Source organism: Mirounga angustirostris, unplaced genomic scaffold (assembly GCF_029215605.1).
Source record: "Mirounga angustirostris isolate CCGP_5_RB_7025 unplaced genomic scaffold, mMirAng1.0.hap1 SCAF_2, whole genome shotgun sequence".
NCBI classification, from domain to species: domain Eukaryota; kingdom Metazoa; phylum Chordata; class Mammalia; order Carnivora; family Phocidae; genus Mirounga; species Mirounga angustirostris.
In genome coordinates, this window is record NW_026991710.1 from 112,815,214 (window position 1) to 112,841,937 (window position 26,724).

The following is a 26,724-nucleotide window of genomic DNA, read 5'->3' on the forward strand; positions in this document are numbered from 1 at the left end:
TTTGCCCCAAGAAAAACTTCAGAATCTTTAGAAATCAACTTCTTTAGTACATTTCAATCAATATCATAGACTACTCAAAAGTCACACTTATCACAAATCATGTATATAAAACAAAAAATATCTTTTTAAATGTTTTCAAAGAAATAAAGAAAATCCCCTGAGCCCCAAACAGGTGAAGGATATGCTGCTTAAGCTCGCTGTTAGTCGAACTGCTTTTTAAAAGGTATTTTCAGCCTAAAAGGATGCAGAGGCTTTAATTCTAATGAGCAAATTGGGGACAGGAAACAAAACTTTTGGCCAAAATAAATTGGGTAATTAGAACTGAGATCCACATGTGAAGCCAGGTTATCAGATGGCTACATGCTCAAACAATAAGACAGCTAGAAGAAATCTTTCCATCAACAACAACAATATTCCCTGCCTTTGGGCTTTTGGAAGAAAAATCAAAGATTCCTATTAATTTGAAGTTTGATCATTCAAAATCTATGTTCTATCCTCTGCTACTTTTCAGTTTCAAATGGATACATCTATCTGGTCCAGATAACTCAAAGTTGAGAAATAAGTTTAATTGGTCCCAGGTTGATAAAGAAGCAGGGCATCGGAGAGAAGCAAAATGTGACACCTTTAGAGGAGCATATTCTCAAACTTGCCTTTCCCAGGATGAGCATGCTCTCTAAAACATCACACATGGAACCCTAGGGGCAAGAGCCACTGGAAATAACCTATAGCAGAATTAAAACCTCTAAGGACTTGATGTATTACAATTGTCTTATTGGATGTTAAAGTCTATAAAATTAAAAAGCAAACCAGAGCAAAGAACAAGCTAGTATTTTTTTTTTAAAATGATGTGGTGGATTTGAAAACAAAACTAGAAATAAAATATTTTTTAAAGATTTATTTACTTATTTCAGGGAAGAGGAAGGGGGGCAAAGGGAGAGGGGAAGCAGACTCCCTACTGAGCAGGGTGCTGGACTCTGGGCTTGATATCCTGACCTGGAGATCATGACCTGACCTGAACCCAAGAGTCAGATGCTTAACTGACTGAGCCATCTAGGCACCCCCAGAAATAAATTATTTTAATTAAAATTAAACCTAAGTAGATTGGTTAACAATGGATTAAATGTAAACTAGAAGATAGATGAAAATATTAGAAAGGACAAAACTTAAAAGGCAAAAAGATGAAAATATTTATATTTCTGAATCATTGATGGAGAGGAACAGGAAGACAAGATCTGTCCTAAAGATGAGCACTGAGTAGGGATGTATGGAAGTGTTGAATCTCTATATTGTACACCTGAAACAGATATAACATTGTATGTTAACTACACTGGAATTAAAATAAAAAACTTAATTAAAAAAAATATATAAGAAGAGACCAGAATCATGAAAGAGGAGTTCATAATGCCATAGTGGATGAAGATTTTTCAGAATATATTAGATATGTTAATCTCAGATTCAGTGAAGTGAAAGGAAACTCAATAAATGTTGTTTAAATAAAAAACAACAGTAACTCATGTAGACACATCATAGTGAAACTGTTGATCATCAATAATAGTGAAGGACATAAATATCCAGAGTAAACAGGTTTCCAATTGACAAATCTGAGTTGGGTGACTGCAAAGGAACAACAACAACAAAAAAAAAATGAAAAAAAAAAAAAAAAACAGAAATAAATGGCTTCAACATTCTGATAGACAATATATAGTAACTTAGAATACTATACTATGGTTAAACATTGTTTAAGAAGAAGTTCAAAATCATGGCACCTGAGTGGCTCAGTTGGTTGGTTAAGTGTCCAACCTTTGTTTTCAGCTCAGGTCATAATCTCAGGTTTGTGAGATCAAACCCCGTGTTGAGCCTGGCAAAGGGCTCCATGCTCGGTGTGAAGCCTGCTTAAGATTCTCCCTTTCCCTCTCCCTCTCCCCCCTCCCTCTTTCTCTCCTAAAAAAAAAAAAAAAAAAAGTTCAAAGGCATTCTTAGATAAAAAATGACATAGATTTCTACTAAAGTACCTTCTCTTCTGAATAATTTATTTCCAGAAGAAAAGTAAGATGCTGCAAAAGACTTCTGAAAACAGAAATTAATAAAGGGTAAAAATTAGTGAAAGTTAACTATATACTAATAATAAAAATGACAACTTTGGGAAATTGAATGAATTTGAATATAAATAGAGAAAATATATAAGAAAACAATGGTGATTAGAATTAAAATTGTAAACTCACATAGTTCAGAAGAAGGACAAATATATTTATTATCATCTCCTTGGGTAGATCTGTTAATGTTATGGAGTGAATTCTGTCCCCCTCCAGATTCATATGTTGGAAACCCTAAACCCCACCTTTTTAGAATTTGGAGATAGGTCTTTTAAAGAGGTAATTAAAATTAACTGAAGTCATAAAGGTGGGGTCCTAGTCTAGAATGACCGGTGTCCATATAAGGAAAGGAAGAGACACCAGAAATGCATGCACACAGAGGAAAGGCCATGAGAGGACACAGCAACAATCTGGACATCTGTTTGTCAAGGGTAATGGTCCCAGGACAAACCTACCCTGCCAACACCTTGATCTTGTACTTCTAGCCTACCAGAACTGAGAAAATAAATTTATGTTGTTTAAGCCGCTCAATCTGTGGTATTTTGCAATGGCAGCCTGAAGAAACTAACACAGGTAACTTCTAAAATAAATAAAGTATAAAAATTCCAAAGGAGTAAGAAAAATAAGTGAAAACAAACAAACAAAAAATCAATCTAAAAGAAAGGAGAAATAAAGCACATGAAGAAAGATGTATATAAACTCCAAAATAATATGATCCAAAAAAACAAAATAAATTTGCCCTCTCCAAAATACCACAGTTTTCATTTAAATGGAAGTTATGTGTCACTTACAGGAGACATATCTAACACACAAAGATACTGAAATATTGATAATGAAGTATCAAAAACCAATATAAAGCTAGAAATTTAGGTAGCAATGATAAAATGATAACCGGATTTCACTCATTTAGCAGTTTAAAATCACACAGCTCATGAATCATAGAAAAATAAAAATTAAAAAATACTTTGAATTTAATGTAAATGAAAATAACCACTTATAAAATTTTGCTAAGCTAATAAATTGATATTAGAGATCATTGTACAGTCTTAAATTATTATATTAGAAAAAAAGAAATATGGAAAAATAATGAGATCATTATGTAACTTAAGAAATTAGAGAAGTAACAATAATTAAAACCAAAGTGATAAAGAAAGGAAATAAGATAAAGACATACATTAAGGAAAGGAAAACAGATGTATACTAGAGTTAATCAACAAAGCCTAGAGTTGGTCTCTAAATAGAGAAATATAAATTTACCTAAGCTGACTCAAAAAAAGTAAGTGAATATTTTATAACAATTAGATAAAATTAATCAGTAGTCGTATATTTACCAAAGCTATCTGACAATATACTGAGGAAATAACGTCTATTTCTTACTCCCAACATATTTCAATTGTGTAGAAGTTGTACTGTTTCTACAGTTAATAGTCAAATGAAGCCTTTTCATAAATCTCTATCTTGTCCTAAATACCTAGAAAATAATATAGAAAACTGTTAAGATGTAAACTCTATAATATAAGCCTATTAGTTGATCTTTGCTAACAGTTTATTCATTGAAACTGTATATGTGTGTCTATGCGTATGTGTGTATGCACATGACTGTGTAGGTGTGCTTCTTAAGCATTGATAGCTTAACCAAACGAAGGAAGATTTATGCCATTTTGGCTACCTTGGTAAAATCCAAATATTTATTTATTGGACAGTTTTACTTGTAAGAATTGATTGATAAAAAGGAAAACAATGAAAAGAAAATCAACAAAGTACTGATCATTTTAAATTTATTGAACAATAAATTTATTCATTTTTGAAACCATTTTCAACACTCTGTACTGCACAGTTGAGCTAATGATTGGTGATTAATTACCCTAAATATAATTTACTTAATTTTGTAAGTGCTATTCAGTTTATGAGAGTATCATAAATTTGTTTGTTGTATCAGTCTACATATGAAGACACACTATATAATGCCTGTTCAGAAGACAGGAAATGGAATCTTTAATTACACATGTATGTAGAAATATTTTAGGGGTTTTTATGACACATTATAAAGTGATACACTTTTTTACTTATTTCCAAATGACTAAATTTAAATGTCATGCATTTATTTTAAATGATTGCAACCCGTGCAAGTAACAAAATACTGACCTAAGCCAGATTTGTTATTTGACTGAAGAGTACCCCTGGATGTAGGCATTCATGACTGGGAAGATGAAGAAAATAGTAACAAGTGCTAAAACTGAATAATGCTGAAGAGTACTTATAGTTTTATAACACATTTTTTAGCTATTCTAATCAATGAAACAATGTATTGGTCATCACTGAACATGAAAATAATTAGATTTCAACTTTTTCAGTCATTGGATTTTAAATAATACTCATTGGGTCTTAAATAAATTTATAATAGTAAAACCAATACTTGTGATGGTGGGTGTAGAACAGTAGAAAGAACACTGAAGAAAGAATCAAATATTTCTGCCACTTACTAGCTATGGGTAATAAGGGTAAATCAGTTTCTTAATCATATTGAGTTTACTTACCTATAAAATTTGTGTAATAAACTCTAGTCTGCTTCTCAGAATTACGTTTGTTTGAAGTTATAATGTACTGGAGGACTATTTTTAACTTGTATGTAAGTAGTATTTTAATACTTGATGAAAACACCGTAGGTAATTTATTATGGTGGTTTTCTAACCATATGAACTTCAAAGTGTGCTTTGAAACACACACAAAAATAACACTGAAAACTAAACCTAGCTTCAGAAACGAGAAGAAATTTCATTCCTTTCTTGCTTATTATGAAGGGGTAAAGTTAGTTGTAAAAATGGATTACAAAAGCAACAATCATGTCATTCATATTCATTCATTAGTTGATTTATTATTTCTTTTTAAAAAATGTTAATGAGGACCTATTGTGTACTGGTTCTATTCTATTTGGAGGCCATAAGATCCACAAAACATAATCTTGCCTCCATGAAGTTTATATTCTACTGGAGTGAGATGGGTAATAAGCACTTCAACAAGGAGACACATTGTATGTCGTATGATGTTAGGGCTAGGGAGAAAATTCAACAAGGAAATGAGGATAAAGTTTGCTTTAATCCATTTGGGCTGCTATAACTAAACACCACAGACTGGGTAGCTTATAAACAACAGAAATTTTTATTTCTCACAGTTCTGGAGGCGGGAAGTCTGAGACATGGTCAGGTGAATGCCTTTTTCAGGGTTGCAGATTCCTTGTAGCCTCATATAGTGGAAAGGGTCAGGGAATTCTCTGGGACCTCTTTGATAAGGCACTAATCCCATTCATGAACGTTCTACTCTCATAACTGAAGCACTTTCCAAAGGCCCCACCTTTTAATATCAACATCTCTGGAGGTTGGGATTTCAATATGTGAATTTTGGGATGGGGGGCACATTCAGATCATAGCAAGGTTTGATGGTATGGATGAAGATCCAAAGTTGCAAATCTCACTGCTAAGATAACATCTAAGGAGAGTCTTGAAGGAAGTGAAGGTGTAGTTATTTGACAATCTATAGAATGAATGCTCAAGAACAGGAAAGAGCAGAGGAAAAAGCCCTGAGGAGAGACCCTGTTCAAGGAAAATCAAGGTGGCCAGTGTGACTAAAGATTGAGGAGCGAGAGGGGGATGGTCAGGGAGACTGTTGGGGGAAGCATATCATGGAGGATCATAATCCTGTGTTACCAATAAAAATGTTGTTAGTGCCCATTATTTGTAAGTAACCTTGGTAATCACAGGTTATTACAAATGTGAATTAAATTCCTCTTTAAGAGTTCACAATCCAGTAGTAGGCACTACCAGTCAAAGGAATATCACAATCGATGTCATGAAATAAACTAAGGCCGCTTTATATACGACGGAGAGTAACTGAAGGAGCCACAAGCCATTCTGAGATGACTGATGGGTAGCTTCAGAAACAAGTTAATGTTTGATGTAGATTGTGGATATAGCATAGAATGTTATCAGCCAATGAAATGGAAAAATCCATTTTCAACAGAAGAAATACTGTGCATATGCAAATGGTCAAGAGAAATATGGCAGGCAGGTTAGGAACAGTGAACTTCTTAGCACAACTGAAATGCAGAATGTATTCCAAAGTAGTGGGGAATAGATAAGAAAGTAGATTGACTTGAGATTGTGAAGTGCTTTTTATTCCACAATGAAAAGTTGAGATTTTCCTACAGGCTTTAATAAGCCATTTCAGGTTTTTAGAGAGAGAAATGACAAAATCAATATCACTTGGTTATAGCAATATATGGATATAGTGGCATTACAATTAGAAAAGATAGGCTGGGCAAGAGAGACTCTAAGGCTGTTTCGGTAATTCAAACAAGCCTTGAGGGAAAGTAAACGAAGGAAATAAGAGTGAAGACTAGAAAGTCACAATGAGGGGCGCCTGGGTGGCTCAGTCGTTAAGCGTCTGCCTTCAGCTCAGGTCATGATTCCAGGTCCTGGGATCGAACCCCGCATCCGGCTCCCTGCTCCGCGGGAAGCCTGCTTCTCCCTCTCCCACTCCCCCTGCTTGTGTTCCCTCTCTCGCTGTGTCTCTCTCTCTCTGTCAAATAAATAAATAAAATCTTTAAAAAAAAAAAAAAGAAAGTCACAATGAATTTGAGAAACACTTTGGAGATGATGAAGGTATTTTTGGTTGGGGGACCAAGGCCATGGAGGGTATTAGACAATTTAGACATTTTATACAAAGCTGTTTCTGATGTCAATCATTTTGGGTTGGTGGTAAAAATCACAGGATGTATATAACTTCGGGAAATGAATAGAACACATCAACATCACAGGTCTATAGAGAGAGGATTAAGTGAAGACTGTTTCATTTCTACTTTGACTAAATTATATGATGAAGGGTGGAAGAAATTCTAATATATTTTAATTTCAGTAGAGGATGGTATTAGTGTCTCACAAAATAACAATTGAATTATAAATTAAAATTGTCTTGCTTATGAATGTTATTACCCAGAATATAATTGTAGTAAGGGACCATGAATCAAACATAACTGAAAACTTATTACGTATTTAGTTCTGGGATGATGGTGTCAGTTCTGGGTAAATGTCAATGGAAAAGAAGGAAATGACTTAGTTTTGCTAGAATACCCCAAATTAATGACAATATTTTTTTTAGAAGGTGATAAAAATAGTGAGTAGTGGACCGCCTGGGCAGTGCTGTTGCTTAAGTGTCTGACTCGTGGTTTTAGCTCAGACCTGATCTCAGAGTTGTGAGCTTGAGCCCCCAGTTGGGCTCCGTGCTGAGTACTGAGCCTACTGGAGTTTCTAACTCTCACTCTTCCTCTGCTCCTCCAACCTGCACTCTCTCTCTCACTGAAATAAATCCTTTAAAAAATAACAAAAAGAATAACACATTGCTTAGAATGTTGATGATAAAAATATATTCAGTTTGTTTGAAACATTAAAACTTGCAAATGTGTGTTTTAAATGTATACTGTGTAGCATTTCTCTTGTGTCAGACATATTTGCTACATATTAATCCCAGAACCTCTTTCTAAAAAGTCTTCCATTTTTTTAAATTGTTCAAAGAAGAATCACATACAAATTTATGAAAAACTTTTCATACCTAAATACATTTATAAATTTAAAAATTGAAAGTTTTTAAATATAAAAAGCATTAACTTAGAAGTAATTGGGACTGAATGGGAAATTATTGGAATATCAGATTTCCAAATGCTTGAAGATCCTCGGTGACTGACAGAGAATAAATGCACTGGAAAAGGGCAAACCACAGTTACAAAATTCAGGAAACATCTTTATTGATTTTTTGTTCTTTATGTGGTAGCTCAAAAGCATGAAGCTTGATAAATAATTCCAGATATTTTGATATTTTTGTGACCAATCCCAGAAGGTGCTAAGGTGAGAATAGAAAAGAAGGGAAAAAATACTTTCAGATTTGATGGTTTTCATCCCTATACCAAATAATGCAATAAGATTTTGAACCCAATTTAAAACTCCACATCTTATCTTCAAGGTCTTGAAAAGGTTAAGTCCTCATCACCTTAGCAACCAAATGACTACATTTACCCTCTGTCATCAGATCTACTGACTCACAATGTTGTGTATTCCAAGGTTGTTTTTAAAGGAATCGACTAAAGGAAATTTCTTCATTGCAGTTAAAGGACAAGGCCTATATGGTAGAGTTTACTTCTCCATTTCCCAATATTCTTTTGAAATTCACTTAAGTCTGGTTCTACAATTTTTTTTTTCTTGAGAAAAAGCAGACTCATGTTCATAAGCATTCAGTTAAGATGTTTAATGATTCAGATTTCCTTTAACTTAGTTCAGTATTCTTCTCAACCTCATCTAGATTTTCTCAACGGATACTTCTCTAAGTCATTATTTATTCACCAATTCAACAATTTTTTTTAATCTTCTAAAAGGATGCAAGACATAGAGATTGAATATAAAGAGATCAAAAAGAATCAAGTCCTGCCTCCAGTAGTAGAAATATATTAGCACTAATAAAATGAATAATATTATTATTAATAATTAATAATAATAATATGGGATCATTGTTTGCCAATATGTTATTTGTGTATAGATATCACCATACAATACTATATATTTTATTTTAATATGGTAATTTGCAGCAATAATCAGGAGGTTCAGAGTCTGAAAACAAAGCAGCATTTAGTTTGATTAATTCTAGCTAAATATTGTGTTAATATGTCTCCTCTGAGATGCAGATACCAAATATACTAAACAATGTAGATTATTTATTATAGGTTTTTTTTAAAGATTTGTTTATTTATTTGAGAGAGAGAGCAAGTGTGGGAAGGTGCAGAGGGAGAGAGAAACTTTAGTAGACTCCTCACTGAGCTCAGAGCCTGACCCAGGGCTCAATCTCAGGAACCTGAAATCATAACCTGAGACAAAGCCAAGAGTAGGATGCTTAACTGACTGTGCCACCCAGGAGCCCCTTGTAAGTTTTAAATGGCATTAATAATGAATTTTTACTGGGGCACCTGGGTGGCTCAGTCATTAAGCATCTGCCTTCAGCTCAGGTCATGATCCCAGGGTCCTGGGATCAAGCCCCACATCGGGAAGCCTGCTTCGCCCTCCCCGCTCCCCCTGCTCGTGTTCCCTCTCTCGCTGTTTCTCTCTCTGTGTCAAATAAATAAATAAAATCTTAAAAAAATAATATATTTTTATTAAATATATCTAGAAAGACGCACAAAATAGAAAGAAATGATGAAGCATCAGGAGGTTATAAAGTGCATATAATATACATTGAAACAAAGCCATAGGGTGACTTAACAAAACAACCTAAAAGGCACTGAATTTGATCCTAATATACGTGTTATATACATGGGCCCTGAAAATGGTGAATAGCAGATCTCACTGCAAAATGCAGTTGCAACATGCTCATGAGATGAAGAGGCTGGAAAAAAAGTAACAAGAAATATTGGCAAATTACTTCCAACTCATGTTTATCATTGCTTATTTCTAGTTCTCTTTACTAATGCCATCAAATTGTCCCATTCATTGGCATTCCAAGAGTTGGTGCAATTACACAGAATTACTAGAGATTATATAGGTGGAGTCAGAAAAAAATCAACTACTCTGGATTATAGAAATATTTTTATGAATGTTGAGAAGTATATGATGTATGATAACCACTAGAATCTATCTCTTCAATCTCTGATCACAGGGAACATACATGAGCAAAGATACAGCCATACAGCTGTGAAATCTGTCAAATTTTCCATGAAATCCACACTTCTAACTAGCTGTTCCGATCCGGGGACTAAGCATGGCAGCACTATTAAGGCCTGCCCATTCCTAGAAGACACTGGAATCCCCTGAGGCTGGTTGACTCTGGCCCGAGTCCTCCCCAAAGACCATACTGAATTCTTAGGACCGCACTACAATATTGTTAATTAAAGTTTACTACTCTGTATGTTTCTATACTTGAAAGTTGCTGAATATAGATCTTCAATGTTCTCAACACACCCATACACACAAAAGGTAACTATGGGAAAGGATGGATGTGTTAACTAAGCTTACTGTGGTAAAAAATCATTTCACAAAATATATCAAATCATCACAATATCCACAACTTACACAATATTATATGTCAATTATATCTCAAAAAAGCTGTGAGAGGGAGGAGAATTGTGTTGCAGTGTAAGATGCTTCTACCTAAACTTTCTTCCCTCTTTCATTTACATGGAATCAAAACTACATCAAGGTCTGATGGTTCCCTTGGTCTCCCTTGATTCCTTCATTTTCCTATATGGTCTTTGTCCTTAATAAATCACTTGCAGGGTTAATTGTGCTTTGGATTCTGCTTTACCCAGGCAAACTCATGATGTGACTAAAACTAATCAAAGTAGAATTTTTTTCAGATTTCCAATCTTCAAATCATTGCTTTGAATTATCATTTCAGAATAGCAATATATGGAGAAGGAGTCACTACTTAAGAAATGTGTCAGTTTTGTGACATTATTACAAAGAAATTGTTAGCTTTGTATCACTGTTGCTATTTTGTATTTCCTTGTAGTTCTTTGTGTCCTTGTCTTTGGGTGCAGCACAGAAAATGAAAGCTAAGAAAATGGGTTATTACTTAGTCTGTAAGTGCTGAGAAAAATAAGACAAAATAAGAAAATAGAGTCAAGTAAAACAGCTTTGGAAGGAGGGCAAAGCAGAATGAAGCCCAGCAGAAGGAAGAAAGGAGAGCACAGTGATAGAGCAGTGTCCAGAAGGAGTCCTGGGCTCACATCTGAGAGGCCCACAAAAGATTCTGCCAGCATTGCTAGGAAAACAGAATAGCACATACGCATTTTGCCCAAATACAATGTACTGATTATCAAATATATATTTACCCAAATGTTTTATTAAAATTTTAATTTCAATGAAAGTCAACAAGAAACCAAAGAAACTTTAATAATAACATTTTCACAGTTTCCTCTTATAAGTCATTACACAGTAACATAAATTTAAGCCTTGTTACAGATAGAAATTGCTATATATAATCTTCAAAGTCTCTTTAGAATGCTTTTAATGTGGTAATAATATTTATCATTTCATTTATTTGTCAAGATGCAAAGCATTATTAATTAAAATTCTGTTTTAAACAACTAATTAATATAGAAAATATATTAATTATTGGGACAACTGGATGGCTCAGTTGGTTGAGTGTCTGACTCTTGGCTTTGGCTGGGGTCATGATCTCTGGGTTGTGGGCATGAACCCCCCTTTGAACTCCTTGCTCACCACAGAGTCAGCTTGAGAGTCCCTCCCTCTCCCTACCCCTCTGCCCCTTTCCCTGCTCACACTCGCTCACACTCTCTAGCTAAAATAAATGGATGTTAAAATCTTAAAAAAAGAAAGAAAATATATTAATTATTGAAGATAAACTAAAGATATAATTGCTTATCATTTATCTCAATAAACTGTAATAGGTGAAAAGCAGAAAATTCAATCATGTACAGTAAAAAACTGAAACAGGAGAAATAAGAAAGAAACAATAAAATAACTTTATATATTGTTGTTCCTAAAGAAAAACACTTAACATTGAATTGTTGACATTAAGTAAATAATGTGAAAAGGAAAACTTTCATTAACACTGTGTTGTCCGTCCCCCACTGGAGATGTACATAACACATTGACATAGAAAAGCCTTCTGCACAGGCACACCACGTGACATACACACGTGCACATCTGAACTTAGTAAACTTGTTTTTTTTAAGTCATTGCTCCTAAATATACTTGCCCAATGAGCTTTTTAAAAAATGTGACACTCATTAATAGGCTATAAAATAGGGTCCCACTTTTCTATCCTATTCATATAAATACTTTTATCAATCATAATGATAAAGTATTCTATATTTAATAACAAAGTGTTTTTTAATAACAAAGTATGCAATGCTAATGAATCTTAATCCTACTGTTTAGTCATATTTTAGAATATTTTGAATTAGGTTGGTAGGCTTAAAAATCCTACAATAAGAAATTATGTAGATTAAAATGTCCTATGTCTGATAAATATACACAAAGGAAAGAAGGGAAGGGAAAATTTCATTGCTCACAGTGAATACATAGGAAGAAAAAGAGATTTGTAGAGAAAACAGGAAGAAAAGTAAATAATTCTGGTTAGAAGACTGGCTGTTTACATATGTCAAGACGTGATGAAGAGGAGGGTTACTTCTTAGGAGCTGCTGTGCCCCCCCTCAAGCCTAAAGATGCAAAGGCCCCTGAGTGAACACTTACATTTGGGCCTCCCTTGGAACAAGGAGGCATTTGAGAAGTGCATTTACTTATGTAGTCCTTATTCTCTATCCTTTGAATTATCCATTTCCTGTCTTGTTAGAAAATAAAATAAAAACATCTTTGCACATGGTCACAGTCATCATTGTCATCAATCTTCCAACTGAAACTGTTCTGTGTGGTGTGGGCTGGCTCACATGGTAGAGTTAGCAGGATTGCTGAGAATGGGTGTGTAGGTAAGGAGAGTTAAGTTTTTCTGGGGTTGACTGATGGGGCACCATGCTATTGTGTGCATTTGGGCTCTGTCTCCCAGGGGAAGAGAGAGGGCATAATCACCTATGGGAGGGAGGTATCTCTGCACCGGACATGGGTTGGGTGTATGAGGTCCGAAAAGAATTTGTATTGACAACTGAGCTTCTGATTCTAGTAGTCTCACCAAAGCCCAGGTCTTGAGAAGCGCTACCAGTTTTATACTTCTGTTGCAGGTTTGCCAGCAGATAACTGGCCTGATCCTGAGAGCCAGTGCTGATTGAAATTTAATGAGGCCTCCATCTTTATGTGGCCACCTTGACCTCAAGGAGTCAGTGAAAATGTAGCATTAGCTACAAGGTCTGGTAAGAGGCTGCTATTTGTAATACAACAGCATAAAGTAGCTGTAGTATTAGATCTCTCTGTTGTGGTAGGCAGAATAATGTCCCCCCAAAGACTTCCACATCCTAATCCCTGAAATCTGTGAATCTGTTAGGTTACATGGCAAAAAGAACTAAGTTGGCAGACAGGAATTAAAGATTCTAATAAGCTGGGGTGCCTGGGTGGCTCAGTTGGTTGAGCGACTGCCTTCGGCTCAGGTCATGATCCTGGAGTCCCGGGATCGACTCCCACATCGGGCTCCCTGCTTAGCAGGGAGTCTGCTTCTCCTTCCGACCCTCCCCCCTCTCAGGTGCTCTCTCTCATTCTCTCTCTCTCAAATAAATAAATAAAATCTTAAAAAAAATAAACATTCTAATAAGCTGACTTTAAGAGAAAGCAAAAGAGAGTCAGCTGGGTTATCCAAGTGAATCCAATTTAATCACAGCTTCCCTAAATGTGGAAGAGAGAGGGAGAAGGGTGAGAGTCAGAGTAAGCAAGATGCTGGGAGGATCCAGGAGCCAGACAATGTGGCTGCCTTAAGAAAGTGGGAAATAAGAGAAAATGGATTTTTCCCCAGAGCCACTAGTATCTTGATCTTAGTCCAGTGAGACTCATTGGCATTTTATTACAGAAATGTAAGTAAATAATTTTGTGTTATATTTAAGCTACTGGGTTTGTAGTGCTCTGTTACAGCAACAGTAAAAACTCATATATTACTGTAGAGCAGGCCTGGGTGATGCCAAACAGATTATCCGTGTCTTATGCATATAATGGGAGCCCTTTGTAATTAATAGCAACTTCAACTCCATCACAATATGAACCTAGACCTCGAGCTATACATAGTCTCTAAATGCTCATTCCTTCATTCATTCGTTCATTGTAAGGGCAATAGTGGAGGTTCTGCTTGTTTGGTCTTTGCTGCCGTGTCTGTAGGAATAACTGGCTGTGAGCAGACTACAAGCACTTCTTAAATTCAAATCACCTTATTCTTTTCTTGAATGGTTTAAATAAATCTTCCCATTTTCTAGTCTTGTCAGCAGAGAAAAGTGGCTATGGGGAAAATAATGTAACTGGAATATGGAGAAAGGGTATGCAGGGCCACTTAAGAGTTCTTCCAAGAAAAGGGTGGTAACTTTGAATATCTGGGTGATAGTTTATCAAGAGAAAAGCTGGTTGAGTCAAAGAGCTTCATAAAATAAAGGGCCTCCCTATAGAATATCACTCACCATAATCTTAAATATAGCAGCACACACTGAAATCCACTAGGAACCACATTTTCCAAACAAGAAAGAACATTGAATGAGCAATCCACCGTCCTCCCTGGATTATAACCATTCTGAGGCTACTGCTTATGTCTTCTATTTCTTTGAATGAGTGTATTCCTAAGTCCCTGCACTTTGAAAATGTTCTGTAATGATTTAATGATTTTCTAAATGCCTACCATCCCGGAAGACCTCTTAAAAGAGGTGTTCTGGAGTCTAAAAGTTTCCTTAAATTTATACTATGGAAGGGCCTAACATTGCTTTCTGTAATGTTTTTCATATCCTCATGCTAAATTTGCGGATGAGAATTGTTCATATAAGGAAAGACTTCTTGAAGTATACATGGCAATATGATAGACAGGACTGAGATCTGCTGGGATTCTAAGTCTTGCAGAGAATAATAATAGATGACAGATTAGGAATAATTGACAGTGTCATTGTGAAAGTGTTTATATTAACAGAAGAAGGTGCTTCGACTGTAGCTAGGGGCGAAGGCAAGGGACTGTCAGAGAGAAATAAATGAATTCACAGGCATTCGGCTTCAAATCTAGCTTCATAAGCTTCCAATTCTTGTGGTAAGTGGAAAATTGTCTGTGGTATTCATACTAGACATTTCCTCTTTTCTCACATCATGAGCCATGTGATATGCTTTAATAAGATTCAGGAGAGTGGGTAGTTTGTACTCACACTATGACTAAAAGAGATCAGCAACCTAATTATAAGTTATATAGTTATCACAAATTTATAACTTATGCAGTTATTAGTGACATGTATATGTTACATTTATGCATAGGCTGAGCTAGAGTCAAATACTTTTAAAATCACCTGCCTACACTCTGCTTATTTTAGCCATTATTATGAAACTTTTTTTTTTTTTTTACAAATGGCATCATTTTAATTAGCATTTCTTATAATGATTTTGGGGAAGTGTCTTTTTAAAGATTTTATTTATTTATTTGAGAGAGAGAGAGAGATAGCAAGAGAGAGCACGAGCAGAGGGGGAGAGGGGGAAGCAGGCTTCCCACTGAGCAGGGAGCCAGACCTGGGGCTCGATCCCAGGACCCTGAGATCATGACCTGAGCTGAAGGCAGATGCTTAACCAACTGAGCCCCCTGGCACCCCTGATTTTGGGGAAGTATTATTTAGCTTAATTTCATTTTCCTTTAAACAGAAAGCATTAATGCAAAAAAGCACATTAATATGTATTTGGAACTTGGGGCTTGAACATAAAAAATTATAGTTTACATCAAGGATAGGCAGGCCATGAAGAAAAATAATCAAGGTATTTCATAAGAATCTGATGGAATTAGGTTACATAAATATCTATTATAGAAAGAAAACAATATTGTGTGTTAGAATGACTGATATTTAGTTCTATCCCTACTCTACAAAATTTCTAACACTCTAAATGTGCTTCAGTCTTATTTTAAGGATCAAATAAAGTGATATCTATGAAAATATTGTATACAGCATGAAACACTGTATAATTGTGCCGAGGACTATTAGCCATTCACAAACATTTATAGTGTCACTTCCATAGTATAGAATTTTTTGTTCCTAGCTAGGCCGTGCATCTCTTTCTCCCTTTCAAATTGAGAGGGACTGGCTATCAGCAACAGTGGGTGAGTGAGGTGTGTAACATTTCCGAGTCTAGGAATGTCTGAAACATGTGTGACTTTTCTATGATATCTGTCCATTTGCTTACTGAGTACAGGAAGCATGGAAGATCTGAAGGAGTCTAAGCCCCTGAGTTATCACATGGAAAGACCTATTCTTTCCATGAGTATGTTCACTGGACTATCATGTGAGCAAGAAATAATTGTGCTAAAAGAGTTGAAATTTGGCATTTTGTTTGTTACAGAATCTAGCATTGTTTCAGAATTAAATGCATTCATATCAGTATTTTGAATCATCGTTCATGTAGCAATGCATTAACACATTCATTTTTTTTTAAGATTTTATTTATTTATTTGAGAGAGAGAGAATGAGAGACAGAGAGCACGAGAGGGAAGAGGGCAGAGGGAGAAGCAGATCCCCCGTTGAGCAGGGAGCCCAATGCGGGACTCGATCCAGGGACTCCAGGATCATGACCTGAGCCGAAGGCAGTCTCTTAACCAACTGAGCCACCCAGGCGCCCAACACATTCATTTGTATTAAGCATACATACCCTTCAAAATTTTTTGTGATGAAGAGATGCCATGATTGTTGTACCTCATGCAGCAAATCATTTTGAAAGATTTCTCACCTATTTCAATTTTCAAATCTGTGAAATAAAGGTATTTATAATTATAAAGGAATATATTTCAAATGACAGGCTTTAGGTAACCCAGAGTATAAATATGGTCACATTAATACGACCCCCTAATTGTAGTTCTTATTCCCTATTAACATTGGTATCTTACATTTATCAAGCGTCCATTCCCATCTAGTACTGGGGCTACTGAGGAATAATCTGGTCCACTTTGCTTTGCTGGAGTCTCAGTTCCCACTCTTGCTGTCCTTTATTTTCTACTGTCATGCATCAGACAGACATCCCTGGTAGTTTGGATGGGGATCTCCAAAGGCAGCCTTAAGAGTACGACAGATATCCCACTGCAGACTGAGTTGCATTTAGGCCACCCCCACAAGCTGACCTTCAGTACCCTTTGCCTTGCTTAACAACACTACAAAGTAAGGGGAATGACTTCCTTTCCTTCTGCATTGTAGTAAATAAAATGAAAGGATGTCATGTTCTGGTCTATTAAGGGGACATAGAAGTTTTGTCTAGAAACTGCAACACTACAAAAGTAAAAAAAAAAAAAAGCTGCAAACCAACACTTTTTTTTTTTAACATTTTCCCTGTATCCACATGCATTCCAGCCTGGCCTGGTCTCTATAAAGATACAAGGAAGGGCGACATAGCAAACCCTTACAGCGTGCTCCTCTTGAGCTCTATTGTCTGAACGCTATATGTGAAATAGAATTCATGTGTCTTCCCTCCTTTCATTCAACAAGGAGGATTTATGCAAAACTGTCTTCACAGATAGTCAAGGAGAGAATGCTACATGTCTTCACTTGACAGATGAATCCAATCTTTGTTTCTGGCCCAACCTATATGTGTTACAAAAAAACCCGAAATTTACCATCTAAATTATTTGCTTGTTCCATTTGAAAATAATTGAGATTGTATGATTTTTTTAAGCTTAGCTTTATGCAAATATTATGAAAATAGTTCACCCATCCCTAATGGTAGCTCTAATTTCATGCAGGGTAAGGATGAAATATGCACATCTCAGGTGGAAATAATCTTTTTTGGGAGTGAAACCAAATCAAAAGAAAAAAAGTACTTAAGCAACTACCCATGAGGGATAATCCTTTAATACATTAACTAGCTGACAATCACTTGTAAAACACTAAGATTTCCAAGTTTTTTTTTTAAGAGTATTTCCTTATTTCTATATTCTCCTTTCATCTTCATCCCAAATTTCAATCTGTAGAAATTAATTATAAAATTTGCAAAGTAACACCTGAAGTCCGTAAGTAGAAGTTCCACATTAGAAATGCCATTTTCCAATTCTTAATGAACTGTGGTGCTTCTAAATACACAGATGTAGAAGAAAATGGCAAAGAAGCAGAAAAGTAAAATGTATGCAATTCTTAGGAGAATAATAATTTTAAGCACTTTGACATGAACAAAAAATTCTCCGACTATTTCAGGGAAAACGTAGCAGGTCATCGGAAGACCAGTTTAAGTTATTCAGTTTCACATTTCCAAAAAATCTTGACATTTGTATATTGCCATAGTGGCAGCACAATGAATATCTCCAAAGGGAGATAGCAGATCTTGTGAGGCACTCAGTGTTATAAAGGACAGTTATTTTGCAATTTCAGATTAAGTCAGTGAGTATATTACCATGTAAGCTGTTTTTATGGCAGAGACTCAATAATCATTTTTTTTAACCTGGATTGTATATTGTGGAATTGTCCAAACCTTGTTACCTGTCTAGTAATATGAGAAATTATGTATCTAGTAATCTTGTTTTTTTTTTTAATGAAAATAATTCAAGCAGGAAATAATCCATAGTTTATACATATATGCATATATGAGAAAAAATAACTTGTAACCTTCTTATGAGACATAATTTGGGTAAAATTTATTCCCCTTACCCAAACACAGAGATAGTTGCCATGTCAATACATAGTTTGCAGATTAGAAGGAGTGATAGAGATTCAGAAAACCGATAATTTTATAAATAGCAAGCTGCTGGGCGATGCTCAAGGAGGAAGCAGTATTTTGTCCTATTACCCATAATTTGACTCTCCAGGAAATGAGCTTTCTATACAAGGTATCCTTGTCTTTTAGAAATATATATTGACTATTAAGTACACCTCTTTATACTATCTCATTTGGTCCTCACAGAAATCTGGTGCGAACAGCAAGGTGGCTATTTTTGTGCCTATTTTATTGGGTAGACTGCCAGATCAAGTGGCTGGAAAGTTGAATACTCTTGCCCAGGTCTGTTTTCCTCTGAAGGTAGAGGTTTCTGTTGATAGGATATTTTGCAGAAGTGAATACATACCCTAAATGTGGTCTGACAGGTGCATTAAAAAAGATAAGAGTTTCTATCTTGTACTAGATCAAATGAAAATGTTCTGCGATTGCCAATAAACATATCGAAAGGAGGTTTTTCAGTAATGATAAATGAAACATTTCAATCTATATCAATTATCCTCTAGGGACAACAGAGATGTTATTACTGGAACTTTATTATTTATTAAAAAAAGAATATTTTCTCAGAAAATGATTATATTTTGGGAAATATCAAACATTTAATATTTAGTATTTTTCCAAAGAAGTATGAGGCTATTTTGATAAAAACAAACACTTGAAATGTTGTGGAAAAAATTTGAAACTGTGTATTAGAATCAATATCTGGTTTATTTCTACATTTTACTCTGGTTGTTCAGAACCAAGAAAACACTGTTTCAATCACATAGTAATAGAAAGTAATAGCAGTTATTTTTAATAACTCACTTGCAGTATCTATAAAATGTTAATTAAATATTAATCAAAATACCTGAAACAAGAATATTTGAACATGTTTGCTTCTAAATGAATCATTAATAATACTTACTTTTATTTCTCATATAGTCATTAAAGCGAGACAACTAACTACCCAAATTATAAGCAACTATGAAATTATATGTAATGCGATGCTGCCATTATAGGACGCGCCATTTGCTGAACAACTGATATTTACTCTGTGATGATATCATGGAGAAAGCGTTATGTATAAACTATATTTATTTGACTGAAGTATATAACCTTTGCACTATGTGATTCACTTGTCTAAGCTTGGGTCTAAAACAAAATATAACTATTGAGTTTTAGATCAGTGATATTTAAGAATTGAAAAGATGCAAAGAAAGGAGAAGCCATATTCTAAGAAATACATAAAGAATGTTAATCTCATAACACAGATTAATATTGTATCCAATGCAATACATATACAAGGAATGCAGGTCATGTTGGGGTATGAACGCTATTGGTGCTAACAACTTTAAGTAGTTAAATATATTTAGATATTATGAATCAAATAACCTGTAACAAAAAAAATGAGCAAAAAACACCTTTTAACACATGAGGAAAATTTAATAATGTCCTAGAAATAAAGGAATAGGCAAACAGCAAAACACATTCATTCATCAAGGTCACTACTAACAAAAATTAGCTTGAAAAAATTAGACATTCCTAAATCACATAATTTTTGACTAAAGAATGACTTAAGCACCGGGTGGAATAATGTCCATCATTAATTTTTTATTTCCTTCAAGCAAAGTGTGGATATTTAAATGATGTAAGTGCTGGTGATATAATTTTTGTGTCTTTCTATCCTGTAATAAAATTACAAAAATCAATACCTTTAAGATTGGGAGACCCCCATCTTAAAATTTTATTGCCCATTAACCACTAATGTTTGCTTGTCAGTACACTTTAACATCTTGCCCTTGATCTCCTCTTTCATTTCTACCTATTTCCTTTCCTATACACTCTGCTGCACACAAATCTACCTCTCGCGTGACCTCAATGCTTTTTCCTGCTTTTGTTCACAGCATTATTGTCCTCCATGACTTTGCTCACTTGAGAACATTTCTTCAACCGCCATAGCACTCTCTTTTTGGGTTAATGTGTTTTACTAGTGATAAATAAAGTAGTTGAAACTCATTCACCCATTAACAGAGAAAACATGATAAACCATAAGCCCTGAAACAAAATTAATAAACATTATTACAGTTTATCATTTGTCACCAAAATTAATATTTATAGCTATACATTACCACTTTATGAAGACATCAAATATTATCCGTATATCAATTACTATAGTTATTGATTTTTAGTAATTTGTTGAGTATAGAATATTGGCCATTTAATAAATAAAACCCTGAAAATCCCCTACATTAAAAAAATGAAAGATTTTAGAATTTGTATGAACCCCAAATTTATTTTAGAAAAATATTAACAACTTTCTCCAATTTTTTAGCTTTTAGATGTGTTTTGAAAACAAATATGATTTAGTTATTAACCATATCATCTTTGTTACATAATTATATGCTTTATTCCTAGTGAGACTGATCAATCAATACAACAGAACCACTATTTCTTAGGTTAACGACACTCACTATGCTATTTAGAACACACAGAGAATAACCCTCAAGGCATTTTGAAGGGGTTTCCTTTCTCTTTAGATATTTCTTGTACTAGAAACTGGTTTCTATTTTTCACTCTCAGTGACCTCTATCCTTAAAGATGCATTTTTCTAAACCATTTCTTTTCCTCTACATATTCAGTTAGCTATAATTACTCAAAGTGAAGGAAGATTTTAAAATGTATATTGTGGGGGAAGCGGACTAACTTCTAATGATTGCAATCAATTATTTTTTATTTACCGTGAAATCTGTCTAACCAGAAAGTATTACGGTGAAAACACTAATCCCAATTATTGTGCTGTTAATTAATGATCATAGGTGCCTGAAGATCAAAATTCTTTTGCATCACCAACATTTATGCATTCAATTCTGAGAATTATTAGATATTTTATATTCCTATTAAAATTTCAATCAGCTTCACTCTTGCTATCTGCTTGTTTGTATTCTATAAAACCTCTCTCCTATTTTAAGAGGATACTTTAAAATCAGGGGACTTGAATTCTTTATATTTCAAATTATTGGTGTTACTTGCACAGATTCCTAAGCCTTATCGTTGGAAATGTCTCATGCTGTCACCAAAGCTCTCTTAGATTGTCTAAGACATTTATAAAGAAAACCTACGCTGACAAGATAAAAAAGCACATCGTGTGTTGTATTTGGAGCTGCTCTGCAGAGCTGCAATCTATTATTCACCCGAGAGTCAGGAAAGTGCTGAGACCACTTTACCCTGCCATGCCCAATAATTATGTAATAAAAAAGCCATGTTATTTCAGCACATAAAACGGTTTGAAGTGATTAATTTCCTGAAAGCTTAAATTGAAAGTACATGAACATCATTAAGACCATGCCTGACCTGGGTTTCTGAAAATATAGTATCTTACTTCTCGAAATGTCTCTTAAGATCTAAATTTTTGTGTATCTATTCTTCTTTTAAATTATTAAGAACCATACATATATCTGTAATTTCATTACACATATATTATCAAGCTCATCACATGAAAGACCCTCTTCTATACACAATTTCTTCATACAGTCTAATCTCTCTCTCTCTCTCTTAAAGCTACTCAGGTCTTTCTAAATATGTCCTCATTAGAAAATAGGAAGATAGTTCTTCAAATGGTATAATATTAAATCATCATTGATTATTGGAATTTACTAATACCTCTAGAAACTGTCTCAGACATTGTAGGACTATAGCTTCTATGTTTTTCATTCCTGGGATTTTTATATATTTGGGTGAAAGCATTTACTAACCCTGAAAGGTGGGTGCTTCTTTCTCCCTGTTCCCCAACCATTAATAGAGTCAATCACCACCCTCAGCATTGACAATAGGCCTCTATTCACAATTTTGCTGAACATTAATAGAAACTCCTGGCTGCTTTCTCAGTTCCTTCATTGTCCAAGGCATCACTGAAAAGTATTTTTTTTAAGATTTTATTTATTTATTTCACAGAGAGAGACATAGTGAGAGAGAGAACACAAGCAGGGGGAGTGGGAGAGGGAGAAGCAGGCTTCCCGCCGAGCAGGGAGCCCGATGTGGGGCTCGATCCCAGGACCCTGGGATCACGACCTGAGCCGAAGGCAGACGCTTAACGACTGAGCCACCCAGGTGCCCCTAAAAAGTATTTCTGAGTGTGGTAGATTATTACTGAATTACGAGCATAAGAGAAGGTCAGCATAACGCATGCAAAAAAAATAAGTTCACATGGATAGCTCTATATCATTGTTTGTAAAGTCTCAGTGGTCAAGCCATAATTGGAGGATGGAAGGAGGCTAAGATGTTCTTCAGGAAGACTGCCTTCACTCACCCCAAACACACCTCCTGCCTGATCCAGCCTCACCTCAGTCTTCTTCCCATAGTCTCTGCCAGGATGCCTACTCCATTTTTAAGGCATCACCTATCAAACACGAAATCCCTCATACATCATTTTACAGAAGAATTTAGCTCTTATTTATCTAAATATGTCCCACGGAGATAGTAGTAAAGATGCCTTGCCTTCATCGCCAAGGAGGCCAGTCAAGGTGTGTTCCCCCCCTACCCCGGCCAAAAGATTAACTTTCTGCAAATGATTCTGCAGTCTTCTCCTCAGAGCATGTCATTTCAACTGCAAGCAATTTTGAAAACTAACATTCTTTTCCTTCCTCTTTCACTCATTTGCTTGGCACAGAGCATTTAGTCAAAACCTATCTGATATATTAATTAACATTACACTGTCATGGCCATGTATCCTCATTTCATATAGTGAAATGAATGATTTTATATTAAAAATGATGATTATGTTTTTCTCAAAGGGGAATTCCAATGTTTTTTTTTTTTTTCTATTTTGATAGAGGAAACAGTCAACCTAAATGAAGTTTTTTCAACATCCAACTCTTAATACATTTTGTGATGTCACCACTTACATTTGTATTGACATATGTTACTTGACATATAACTAGATCTATCAGTGAACTACAACTGACTCTATGGGTACTGGGTTTATAATATGAACTTACATTAAAATGGGAATATAAAATAACATCTCTAACAGTACCTTAATATATTCATATACAAAGTTAATTTTTTAAAAACCCAGATGATTTGTCTGCCTCCATATTTATTATGCAAGTTCATATGTGGAATTTTACTTGTTAATTTGGTCACAAATGACAAGCACAGTCTCCTTTTTTTTTTTTTTTTTTAATTTTTCTCCAGCTGACCTATTAAAATGTTTGCCAAAATAGGAGGGTACTGTTAATGAAGATTCTGACAGCTCAACATAACATTAATCTTTCATCTGTAGTTGTCAATTTTTGACAATTGTTGTAGTTCTTTTTTTGTCTAACACTCAACATAAACTTTACTATTGGCATCATCACATGCCGGGCACGTCTGAATTAAGATAAAAAAGAATTATCCATAACAAATATCACAGGGATCATTAATTAATCCTGTTTTTAGTAAACAACAAGTCAGACAAGCAAATTCATGGAAGATTGCACTAGTGGAGAGGTGTTAATTGAAAGATCACTCAAGTGATGGCAAGTTTTCAACATCAAAACTGAAAGAAGCAAGACGTGATAGAATTCCTGAAGAGAGTCATTATAGTTGAAGAGAAAAAGTATTTAATACATCAGACTCAAGTCAAATAAACAGAAAGGACAAAGAAATAGAAATGAGTCACAAGAAAACATGTCTTTATTCAGTTGCTACATAAAATTTTCACATGGTAAAGATGTTTAATTGGAAGGACTCCAGTAAACCCACAATCTCATTCAATGTTCAACATTTATATGGATACAACTCTATACCTACTATCATACTTTGGTTGTAATATAACTAATATTCAAAGTAAGTAACTTATGTTACTTTTTCCTGATTTCCCAGAAAATTAAAATAAACTGAAGAGTCCTGCTAATGCATTAAGAGGGCACGTACCGCATGGAGCACTGGGTGTTATACGCAAACAATGAATCATGGAACACTACATCAAAAACTAATGATGTAATGTATGGTGATTAACATAACATAATAAAATAAAATTAAAACAAATAATAAATAAATAAAACAAAAACAAACAACAACAAAAGAAAGACGCAATGCCCCTTCCATTAGTCCAAGACAACTGTCATTGTCCAAGAATGTTATCTAAATTTTAACCTTTAACTTACAACAGAAGACAATGAGTGACACCAGAGAGGGCTCTATGCTCCATTTAATGCTATAAAGGATATTAGGCCTTCTAATTATCAAGCAATGTTGAAAGGGAGAATTTCATATATGTAGTGTGGCTAAATTCCATGATCATTTTTTTAGTTTTTTTTATTTTTTTTATTTTAAAGATTTTATTTATTCATTTGAGACACAGAGATAGAGAGAGAGAGCATGAGCAGTGGGAGAGGCAGAGGGAGAGGAAGAAGCAGACTCCCCGCTGAGTCAGGAGCCCGATGTGGGACTCGATCCCAGGACCCTGGGATCATGACCTGAGCCGAAGGCAGACGCTTAACCATCTGAGCCACCCAGGCGCCCCTATTTGTTTGTTTTTATATGAAAAAAGGCAGAGAACTTTTTCTAAATCTTAGAAAATCCCACATGGAACAATAACCATATCTGGGGCATTAACTGAGCATATGTTTTAAATGCAAAATCACTCAAATCATTTTGAGCCCTAGCAAATAGCAAATATTTATATGGGCAGAGTTGTTTTACATGTAAAAGTCATACTTTTTCCAAAAAAATGAGGAGAGTTAATTAACATTCTACCAAGGTATTTTCAGTGTTTTTCATTAGCTTTCAATTATCCATGTCAAGTCTGTCTCTCTGCTAAAGGTCTCTGTCAGTTGAGGAATCAGCTTAAAACAATTAATATTCTGTTGGTGTTAGAACCAAGTGTGTAAAACAAGGTTGTAAACAGAGACACATCAGCATGATTGGGACTCCTCAAAAGTGAGTGTACCCAGTATGGTCTGTTCAATATATTCTGTAGTTCAAACAATATTTCAGGTTAAATATAGTCCCAGATTGCAAAATACCATTCTTTTTTATTTTATTTTTTTATTTATTTGAGAGAGAGAGAGAGCACATGAGAGGGGGGAGGGTCAGAGGGAGAAGCAGGCTCCCTGCCGAGCAGGGAGCCGGATGCGGGACTCGATCCCGGGACTCCAGGATCATGACCCAAGCCGAAGGTAGCCGCCCAACCAACTGAGCCACCCAGGCGCCCGTAAAATACCATTCTTCATGTTCTCTATTAATGGCTACAGTTCTTTGTCACTTGACACTTTTTCAAAACTGTGGTTAAGTTCTCAATCTCTTTCTTTTTTTTTAACTTCATAATCTTTTAAAGTATAGAGAATAGTTAGGAACATTTCCTCTACACAGGAAAGAAAAAGTTTACTGGGTGTCAGTTTTGGGTGAGATGATGCTTTGTGCCTTCACACATTATTTCCTTTAACCTTGACAACAAATTCATGAGGTAGATAATGTTCTTATTTTAAATTTCAGACTATGTATGTAAATACATCTTTCTTTGGTTAGTAAGTAAAACATTTGTGATCTTGGCTGACATCTATCTCATAACTCAGTGAACTAGCAACTAGACTACAATATATTCTCTTTCTGTTATCTGATGATTTTTAGTGAATACGACACATGAAGTCCTGTTGAAAAAATGGAAAGTGTGCCTTTCAAGGTCCTTTCTGCTTGCTCAGTATTACCATCTAGGACCCCACAGGGCCAAATCAGATATAATAATTCAGGATTCATTAATTCAACAAATATTTGTCCAATTCCTATGTTTTAGGCACTATTATTAACTCTTGGGATACATTAATAGCCAAAAGAGAAAAAAATCCTGGCCTTCATAGGTCTTACAACTTACTGGAAGAGTCCTCTTCCATGCATTTCCTCAGTCACCATATGCATTTGGTTGTACTACTCATCAGACATTACTGGGAGTGGTAATGATCAAGTGACAAGCACAGCAGACAAGGTTTTTCTCTCAAATTCTAATCTAGTAGAATGAGAGAGAATACAGACAAAAAATAATCAAATTACTGAGGAACTCTGTTCTGTTACTATGTATTCAGTGCCTAGGTTGTGCTGCCATTGTTAGTAGAGAACAAAGAGTAATTTGCTGCAAACCACAGACTAAAAAAAAAAAAAAATTATTATTAGATATTTCTGTTCTCTCAAGTTTTTCTTCTATTGTCCTATTCCAAGTCTTTCACAAATGCATCTCTCAGTCCTGCTCTCCAATCACTTTTATTTTCTGTCGCTAAATTGATACACCCATATCTTGAAAGGAAACTGTTGACTGCTACCTA